The following is an 8,959-nucleotide window of genomic DNA, read 5'->3' on the forward strand; positions in this document are numbered from 1 at the left end:
GTGTGTGTGTGTGTGTGTGTGTGTGTGTGTGTGTGTGTGTGTGTGTGCGTGCCTCAGTAAGCTGTCAGCTCTGTTTCCACGCACCGCCTGGCCCCCAAATCCCCAGTAACTCTCTCACTCGTGAAGGACGGTGCTCCTGCTGGTTGCAAATATCATTTCTTTGATGAAGATGAGAGTTTATTAGGCTGTTTGGTTTCGTGTTTAGCTTGTTTGCTCCACACCATATGCAGATGAAACAGCAGCTGACTCTTAATCAGTAGCTTGAGGTACTGCAGCTGTTATTCTCGGGTTTCTGCGTTCAGCCTTTGCATGTCGGAGTGTTGCAGAGGCATCTGCTCGGCTCCTGTAAAGATCTAACCGTGTACACTGGTGAGTCAAGAGAGAAAGCCCCCAGCCACAAACACACCATGAATCTGCCCGTTAGACAGAGAGGAGGGGGGGGGGCATGAAAACTGCTGGCTGAGGGAGATGCATTTCTTAACAGTGTTCTTCCCAGGCCTTTAGGAAGATTTAAAAGGAATGCAAGGTCCTTGAAACAGTGCTGTTCCCCTGTTTTAGCCTTATTGACGCTGTGGCCTTTAACCTTAACGTAAGCATGAGCTCAGTATAGTGGCTGAGATATGAGGTCCAGATTGTCTAAGCATAACGGTACAGTGGACAGACGCAAATAAAGAGCAACATCCAGTAAGTGCATGACAGCTGAGAGGTGAGATCTAAAGGGTGTTAGCTCAATGTTTTTTCACGCTAAAATGATTACTGGTTGTATACTCCTCTTAACTGGTTAAAAAGAACTTTACATATAAATACTATATGGATTGTTGGCTGTTTATCTCTTCTCATGAGGTGTTTGGCTCACTAGTTTCAGGCCAGTGCTCAAACCTGCGTGCTTTCCGGTTCGTTTTCCCTCTCTTCACATTCTCTTTCCATATTCCGTCCACTCCACTTCTCAGAGCGGCACAGGGCCTCTCCAAGTTTAATGTGAATGCAGTCTGCAGTGTAAACACTGAGATGACTTCAGACTGATCCATAAGGGTGTTTAGCTCCATGTACACAATGTGCGCTCTGCAGAATCACATTTTCATAACTTCGGTTATTGCGGCAGGCTTTGAGCTGTTGTTGAGTCCGTGACTTCCCATGACATTATGCCGCTCTCATGGCAGGGCCGTGAGCAGTGCCAGGCGCTTGATCCCGCTTTATGACTTCCTGTCCCAGGGCGAGGGAGGGAGGCTGCCCATTTCCTGTTCGGACTGTGCAGCCCGCATGAACTCTGGGCCGGCGTACTAATCACACAGGCCCTCGTCTAATTTGTTTTTATTTTTATCAGCAAGTATCGGAAACCCCTCCCGCTCTCCAAGGTCCAAAACCGAGGCTTTATTAGGTTTCGTGGTATTACTGTTTTTTTTTACAGTCTGCATTCGTCGCTGATAATGCAGTGCTTTTCTAGCTCTGCTATGATAATGTACAGCTGACAGCCCCGGCCACCCTGACAGGTGTTTAACCTTCACCAATGTAACTAAACATCCCTCGCTTGGCAGATATACACACGCTGTAATGAGTTAAACTGATGCAAACATACAGCGGTAGTGGTTACAAGGTGGATTCTTCGTTATTGTTGAACCCTTTCGCTGCCTGCAATAACAAAGCTCTTCTTACCGCCTTCTTGAATTCTGACCTTACTGGCCCCCTCTCGCCTAATGATGATGTAATTGTTTTCATGTGGAGGAACCGTTTCTGAAGTCCCCCCCCCCCCTAGACTCCCTGCGACGATGTTTTGAAGTTGTCAGCTGTGTAGAAGATGAGGTCACCAGTGCGGTTAGCTCGTCGTGTTTACGGCTCCACCAAATCCAGCTGTTCTGCAACAGAGCAGACCGACGCCTCGCGTGACGTGTCGGGGATCAAAGCACTGCAACTCTATCTTCTGCCTTGTTCACACATTAAAGACATGTTAAACCTCTACGGAGAGGAACGGGGATGAAATGCAGATCCACTGAAATGTACCAGTTTAAGTAACCTTGTGGAAAAACACAGTCCTCTCAGATGACTAGTGCTCTCTGTGCATTGCTTTGCTTCAAGCGGCATGTTGCGTAACCAGCTTGTCGTGCAGAAATCATCTGAGCAATGTTTTTTTATTTTGTTTTCTTTCCCCTCTGAAACGACCTTGGCAGAATCATAGAATGCGTCGACCCGGCGGGGGTGTTGTACCTGTTCCCTGTGCTGGTCCTGCTTTCAAAGAGCTGAGTGGGTGTTGACGAGGGAGGGCACCTCAGAAGAGTCTGTTTCACAGAGTCACAAGCTGTATGAATTATGTAATGCGTATTGTATAATAGCCGGGAGAACGATGTGTACTGTAAGCGTGTGTGTTGCGGGAGCTGCGGAGGAGTTGTTTGGGTTGACTGTGTCTCTCCCTGCTTGTATCTTCTCCTCTCCCTCCAGTACAACCTGCCAGCGTGAAGGAGGGCAGGTCAGCTCTGGTCAGACACAAGTCACTGACACTGGCTGCTCGGCATCGCCCGTTAGTGGAAAAACACTCTTGTTTGGTCCGTACGCCGTCTTCTTTATCTGTGAGTTGGAGGCAGAAAGATGGAGGATTAAAGTAGAAGAGACGGAGTGACGGAGTAGTGAGATAATCGGAGAGAAAGTGTTTAACCACAGCTTCCTCCTGAACCCTGAGGCCACCCACTAACACTGTTAGCACAGAGACGGGTCACCGTAACAACCCAATCATCAGCAGCTGAGGCAGGTAGAGTCTCTGATTGATTAACTCATTGATTTTCCTCTTTCAAGTTGATGGCTTCTTCACCTAATGAGGTTTGACCCTGTACTGATTTATTTATTTTTTTACTCATGCAATAAAGTGTGTGTGGGGGGGGGGGGCTGTGAATTAGTTAGTTAAAAGAACAGCTGACACAGTTTTGTTACAAAACGGATTTCTTCGGTGATGGGGATTCATGTCCCTCGTTAATGTTGACACAACGCACCAGCTCGGTCCCGTTCATTTTTATTTTTATTTCAAAAACTGCTCTGCTCAAAGGAATAGTTTTGAGATACATTTTGAGAATTTTCTTGAGAATATAAAGCTACAGCCAGTTAGCTTAGCATTAGCGTCAAATGGAGGGGTGGCAGTTGCTCACTCAAAGCCCCGGCATTTACATAAACTGACTGGACTACTATTCACTTCTAAAGTGGATTTTGTGGGGGTTATATGCTGCACTAGTTGAAAGAAAAAAAAGTCAAAATCATGAACACTCTTCCAAAAACTGGAAAGAATTTATTTGGTTTTAACTAGTTTTTTAACTGGTTTTAAATTGGGTCCACTTGTGTGAAACACTGTCTCTTGGGCCTCCTTCCCTAACATTTAGACAGTTCTACTCAAAATCGTTTTTTCCTCGGGGCTTTTTACTGTAACCCCCAGTTGCGTAACACCTTCCCATCTCGCCTCATGTCATCGGAGATCAGGGGTGTCAGGGGTCACCCTGACACTTATGTCTGACCTTTGACCTGTTTACACGGATAAATAGTCCGTGCAGACAAATGAACTAATGCAAAGCAAAATACAACACGCAGGCACAGCAGTGATGGCTAAACCAGCTGTGGAACAGACACTCTCATTTCTGGATGTTATGGTAACTTTAGAAGAAGAAAGAATTCCCAAAAGTTATTTCTCACACTTTTAAAAAAATGCAAATTTGCCTCGTGCAGCTTTATTGTGAGCCATGGGTGTTTATTTAAAGCAAACTCAAGCTTCAGATTGTGTGCTATAATGTTTGCCCGGGATGGGGGGGGGGATCAGTTTTAATTAAAGAAAGAGCACTGTGTTGTTTAGCTGTAATAACCTCCACTAAGGAGGATCCGGTGAACAAATACACTTTGAGCCGAGGAGCGACACATTTTAATCTTGTTGGCACGCGTGCAGATCATCAGCTGCGTTGATCCTCGCTGTGGCAACACAGCCGAGTAAATGATAATTACATCGTAATGAGGAATTATGACAATGGAAGTAAGAATAAATCAATATTGGGCCGATTAACGTGGCATTTAACAATTGCAACCAATTAGGAGGAAGAAGAAGGAGGAAGTCAAAATGTGAAGAGCAGCATGTATGTGGAGTGTGACCTCATTGTTTGAACGGAGGTTTGTCGTGCAGATCCTGCAGCGTTGCTGCTTCACTGTTTGCTCTTGCATCACTCTGCTCCTCTGCCTCTTTTTCGGCTTTTGTCTCCTCGCTCACTTTCTCTCTCTGTCCTCACCTGTGTCCAAATGTACTGATCAAAGCCCAAAATATTCATTTTTTTCTACTCTTTTCATACCCTGAATGCTTTGTTTTTCCACCCACTCGTCTTCTCATCACAACCACACACCCAACAACACGCAACCGACTGCAGCTACATGCAAATGGAAGCTTCCCTTTTCCTTCCTCATCCTCGCTCTCCATCACCACTTTTTTCCAAAGTGCTTAATAAGTGATGGAGTGGTTAATCTGAGGGGAGTGCCCCCCCCAACAGCTCAGATGAAAGGGAAGCAGGAATGATCTGCAGAGCACCCTAAGGCTGTGATTTCCCACCCTGCCAAACCCCCTCCCGCCTCTTCACTCACATTTTAGCACACCCACTGTACCCTGAAGGAACCTCCCTTGAAAGCCCCCCTCACACACACACACACACACACACACACACACACACACACACACACACACTCCTCCTTTTCCCCTGTTTTCTGAAGGCAGCAGGGCAGATCAAAGAGGTGTAGAGATTCATCCAGTAAACATACTTATATGGACCGTTCGATTCGAATCAGATTGAATTAAGTGCTCGCAACACAGCTTGTGGCTGTCAGCGTCAGCCAATCACTGGCCTCCGAGGTAAAAACACAGCACTTTTTGTCATTTCTGTTGAGTAAGTCAAGCACTTTTTTTGAGACGGTAATAACGTTGCAATATGAATGTGCACACACACTTTGTGTAGCATGAGTTGGGTCTGCAGTTCAAAGCCCACATGAACAGAAGGTTACTGTTGTATTCATGCATGTAAAAAAGAGCAAACAACAAACCCCTGTGTGTTCACCATGATAGTAAAAATACAGATGAGCCATTAACAGTACCTGTATGTTCGTGGCGATCATAGTAGCCCTGATTAAAATGCTCAGTGTGCCTCCTTAAATGCAGAAAAGAAATAGCAAAAATAGATTAAGGTTAGAGCCTGGAGCTTCCTAATCAAATTTACACTCATGGACTCTGAAATGCTCTGTGGAGTTTCCGCCAGCTCTGTATCAAAGGAATAGTTCGACATTTTAAGAAATACGCTAATTCAGAGCTGGATGAGATCTTTTCCACTCTCATGTCAACCATGAGTCGATTAGCTTAGCTTAGCATAAAGACTAGAGGAGGGGGAAACAGCCAGCCTCCAAAGCTCCTCTAAAACGCATCAATTAACACGTTTAATCCGTCCACAAAATGTAAATATCAAAACGACACATTGCACTTTTTTACAAAAGTGCAATGACTTCCTGGAGTTGGTTCACGATTTTTGAGCTTTTCCATAATAAGCAAAATTCCCAAAATGTCAAACAGTCCTTTGTACAATCTAATGTACGAGCCATCCATCCATACACTACAGGTCAGTCAGGAGAGAACATGAAAACACAGAAAGACCCCCGCTGGGAGCTGGACCAGAGCCCGGGACCCTCTTGCTGTGAAGAGAGCCACTGCACAGCTTCCTATTGGAAAATCTGGAGTTGCAGTTCACAAGATGATGTCAAATATGAACTCTGGAATTTCTGGCTAAGTTACTTAACATCTTTGTCGACTGCTTAGCGTCACTCACAACCTTCGCGTCAAACAAAAGAGAAAGAACAATGGAGGTTAACTACAAAACATTTATAGGCAGATGTTTTCAGCAGCTGTGCAATGTTCCCAGGATGTCCACCGTACAGTCGCTGGAGCTCATCACGTGAACGCCAGACTGACTGCAGTGTCGGGACCATCTCATGTACATTAGCCAGGCACGGATTCAGAGCTGCTCCGTATTCATGCCGGAGCGCCGGAGCCGTCAGACCGAGCATTAATTCATCCCCGGCTCTCGGAGGTCTTTGTGATTGGCGGGGCAGCGGCGAAGCCTGCAGGAGTCGGAGGCCGGAGAATGGCAGAATCAACATAATCGCGATGCCGTGTCAGGGAGTGGAAACCAGGACCTGGTTCAACACTCCCTTCCCCCCTCTTGCCTGGTCGCATGGAGCGGCTTTACGAGGGGCCGTGCCACCCAGCACATCTATAATTAAGAGCCGGGACTGGTCCTGATGTCAGAGCGCAGGCACTCAGGGCTCAACCATCTGCTGTCTCACCTTTTTAATATAGGTTGTTATCTAATCAACCACATTTTTAAAAAGTCTTCTATTCTGACCAACAGCGCAGCAGTGATTCAATTCCTCGAAACATCTCACCCTTTAAGAGACGAGGCGTGGTTGTCCTCGGGGGACAGATTTCCAGCAGAAAAACTGGGTAGTTGGTGTCAAAGAGCATAAAAGAGAGTATCACACGGAGCAAATCAAACATCAGACAAGCTAATGGCCACTTTGTCATGTGATCTCTGAAGCTCCACGAACACCACCAACATCTCAAGGATTACCACTTTTACTAATTACTCTTTTTTTTTTTTTTTTTTTTTTTTCTTTCATGTAGTCTCCAATTCCCTCAAGAACTCTTAATCTCATCTCCCTGTTAGACTCCTCCTCCTCCCCTACATCTTTCCTTTCCTTCTTTTTTGTTGTCATTCTCACGTCTCCCGAGCTCAAGGCACAGTTCACCCTCTCATACGGTGAATTTATCTCTACAGTACATTTTTTTTATCTACACGAGAGCCTTTTAGGAAAATAAGGGCGCTTTGTTCCTCTCTCCCTCCGCACAGCAAAACACCTCCAACCAACTAAACCGGCGCGTTCGCCTCCAACGACATACAGACAAATATTATCCAGGCACATCGCTGTCCGGTTATTATTTTTGCAGTCGATTTGGGGAATTGTGCAGAACTGCTGGGTCTGTTTTTAATGTGTGAGCCCACAGTGTTCTGGGTTAACACACCTGCGTGTACAGTATGTGTGCATGTTTTTTATGCCGTAAATAGTGCATGAGCTAACACCAGACGAGAGTGGAGCACGGGACGTGTGAATGTACAGTTCTTCCGGCTGGTGGTGGGGGGGGGGCGTTTTGCGTTCACCTCGTGGTTTTCCCTGATGTGATGGACTCCGTGTGATCCGGTGGTATAGACACCGCTGCCACTCTAAAGAGAGACTGTGCTCGGTGTGTGTCTGTAAATCGAGCTACGTTCAACGGGAAGAAAGATGCGACTTGTTGCATGATGTGAAATGAAGGACTCGTACTAGGAGGTAAAAGGCCTCTGCTGTATGTTCAGTACTAAATTGCTGGAGTTTCCCTTCAAAGCAGCGAAGCTTCTACATCTCTCAACTCTGGAGCTCCCAATGTTAGACACCTGATAATTATGATTTTTATTTTTTCAGTTTTTATTCTCTTTAGTGCATGCTGTGGTCGCAGAACTCCCTTTGCAACAAAACGTCTTAAACGCTTAACATATACAGTTAACATACACCCCATCTATTTCTGTGTTCCCTTTCTCTCTCATCTTACCCAAAAATATCTCCCGTCTACCCATGTGTTTTTTTCTTTTCCCTCCCATTTCCAAAACATGGCTTTCCCAGACATTCTTTCCAAGTTGTGACGCATGGAGAGCGTACGTCTTATAGTTCTGAACACTGGGAGCTTAAAATACTCTGTGGCGAGGGTTGGCTGAGGTCTCTGACCCTCCTCCTCCTCCTCCGGTCACAAAGTCAGACATACAGGCCGTCCTGCTCACCTAGAGCCCACATACAAGTAACTACTGAATACATTCACTTTGTTCTGCTGGTACCTGCTGTTTTAGGGGGGATATAGAACAGACGAATGGTTAAATGTTCATCTAGATCATCAATAACCAAAAACATGTCATGTTAGTATTGGAAAAAGATTTCCTCGGTCATTGATTAAAACGATTGACAGTTAGCCCGAGAAGGTGTATGTTGCAGAATATCAGTTTAGCACACCTTTCTTTTCATCTCGCTTGGCGTCCTGGTAAACACAGCTGTGTGCCGCCAGTTCAGCAGATTAAGGAAATAGTAAAACGTGCTCCTCGCTTCTTCTCTGAATCCCGTCATGAGTCACCGTACGGTCGGCATCAGTCACCAACAGACACCGACTCTGAATCACAGCCCAGCAGACAGTGTGCAGCCTTGTGTCTGTAACCCTTTCCCCAGCAGAACATTTTTTTCCCCCTCTTAATTCAAATGGGACGGGACACGGCGGATGGAGACGGAGTTTGACAGGCATACACAGCCCACCCCCCCCACCCCATCGATCCATTATCCAGAGGAATACGACTTTCAAGAGCAGCCAGCCCCGGCTGTCCTGTTGAATAAAGATGGTGATGCGCTCTGAGTGTGCAAGCGTAAATCAGGGAACTGTAAGAGTGCGGTGAGGAGAAGTCAGTAACAGCCACTCAAATGGAGAGGAGGGGGGGGTAAGGGGAGGAAAAATGGGGGCTCTTGTCATTCTTTTGAGAAGAAATGGCTTTTAAAGCCTCCAAGATTTCTACTGTGGTGATGTCTCCCACTGTTTTAGACACTAATAGTTAGTCACTTTAAAGTTTCACACCTTTCTCCTCATCACATTCCTCTCTTTGCTCACTTCCTGAGTGTGCTGACCAGCTCTGGGAAAGGTTGACAAGGGGGTCAAAGCAATGAACAATTGCTTTTAGCAGTCCCTCCCTCTCTCCTTCTCATTTCTCATTGAATGTTTATTGCTCCCTCCTCCCCTCCTCTTTGGAGGTGTGTCCATCAACATCTGGAGAAGCAGGGCTGCTCAGTGACAACGGGGGCTCATTCACTCCCCCTCTCTCTCACTCTCTCCCCCCCCCCC

At 46.2% G+C, this 8,959-nt stretch overlaps 1 protein-coding gene across 4 annotated transcripts in view; it reads left to right on the forward strand.

Annotated features, from left to right (window-relative positions):
- The window catches only part of abr (ABR activator of RhoGEF and GTPase), a 106,473-nt gene that overhangs the window by 85,218 nt on the left and 12,296 nt on the right, over positions 1 to 8,959 (forward strand). The window lies entirely within an intron of this gene.

This window comes from Anarrhichthys ocellatus, unplaced genomic scaffold, assembly GCF_004355925.1.
Source record: "Anarrhichthys ocellatus isolate YVR2014 unplaced genomic scaffold, GSC_Weel_1.0 scaffold18, whole genome shotgun sequence".
NCBI lineage: Eukaryota > Metazoa > Chordata > Actinopteri > Perciformes > Anarhichadidae > Anarrhichthys > Anarrhichthys ocellatus.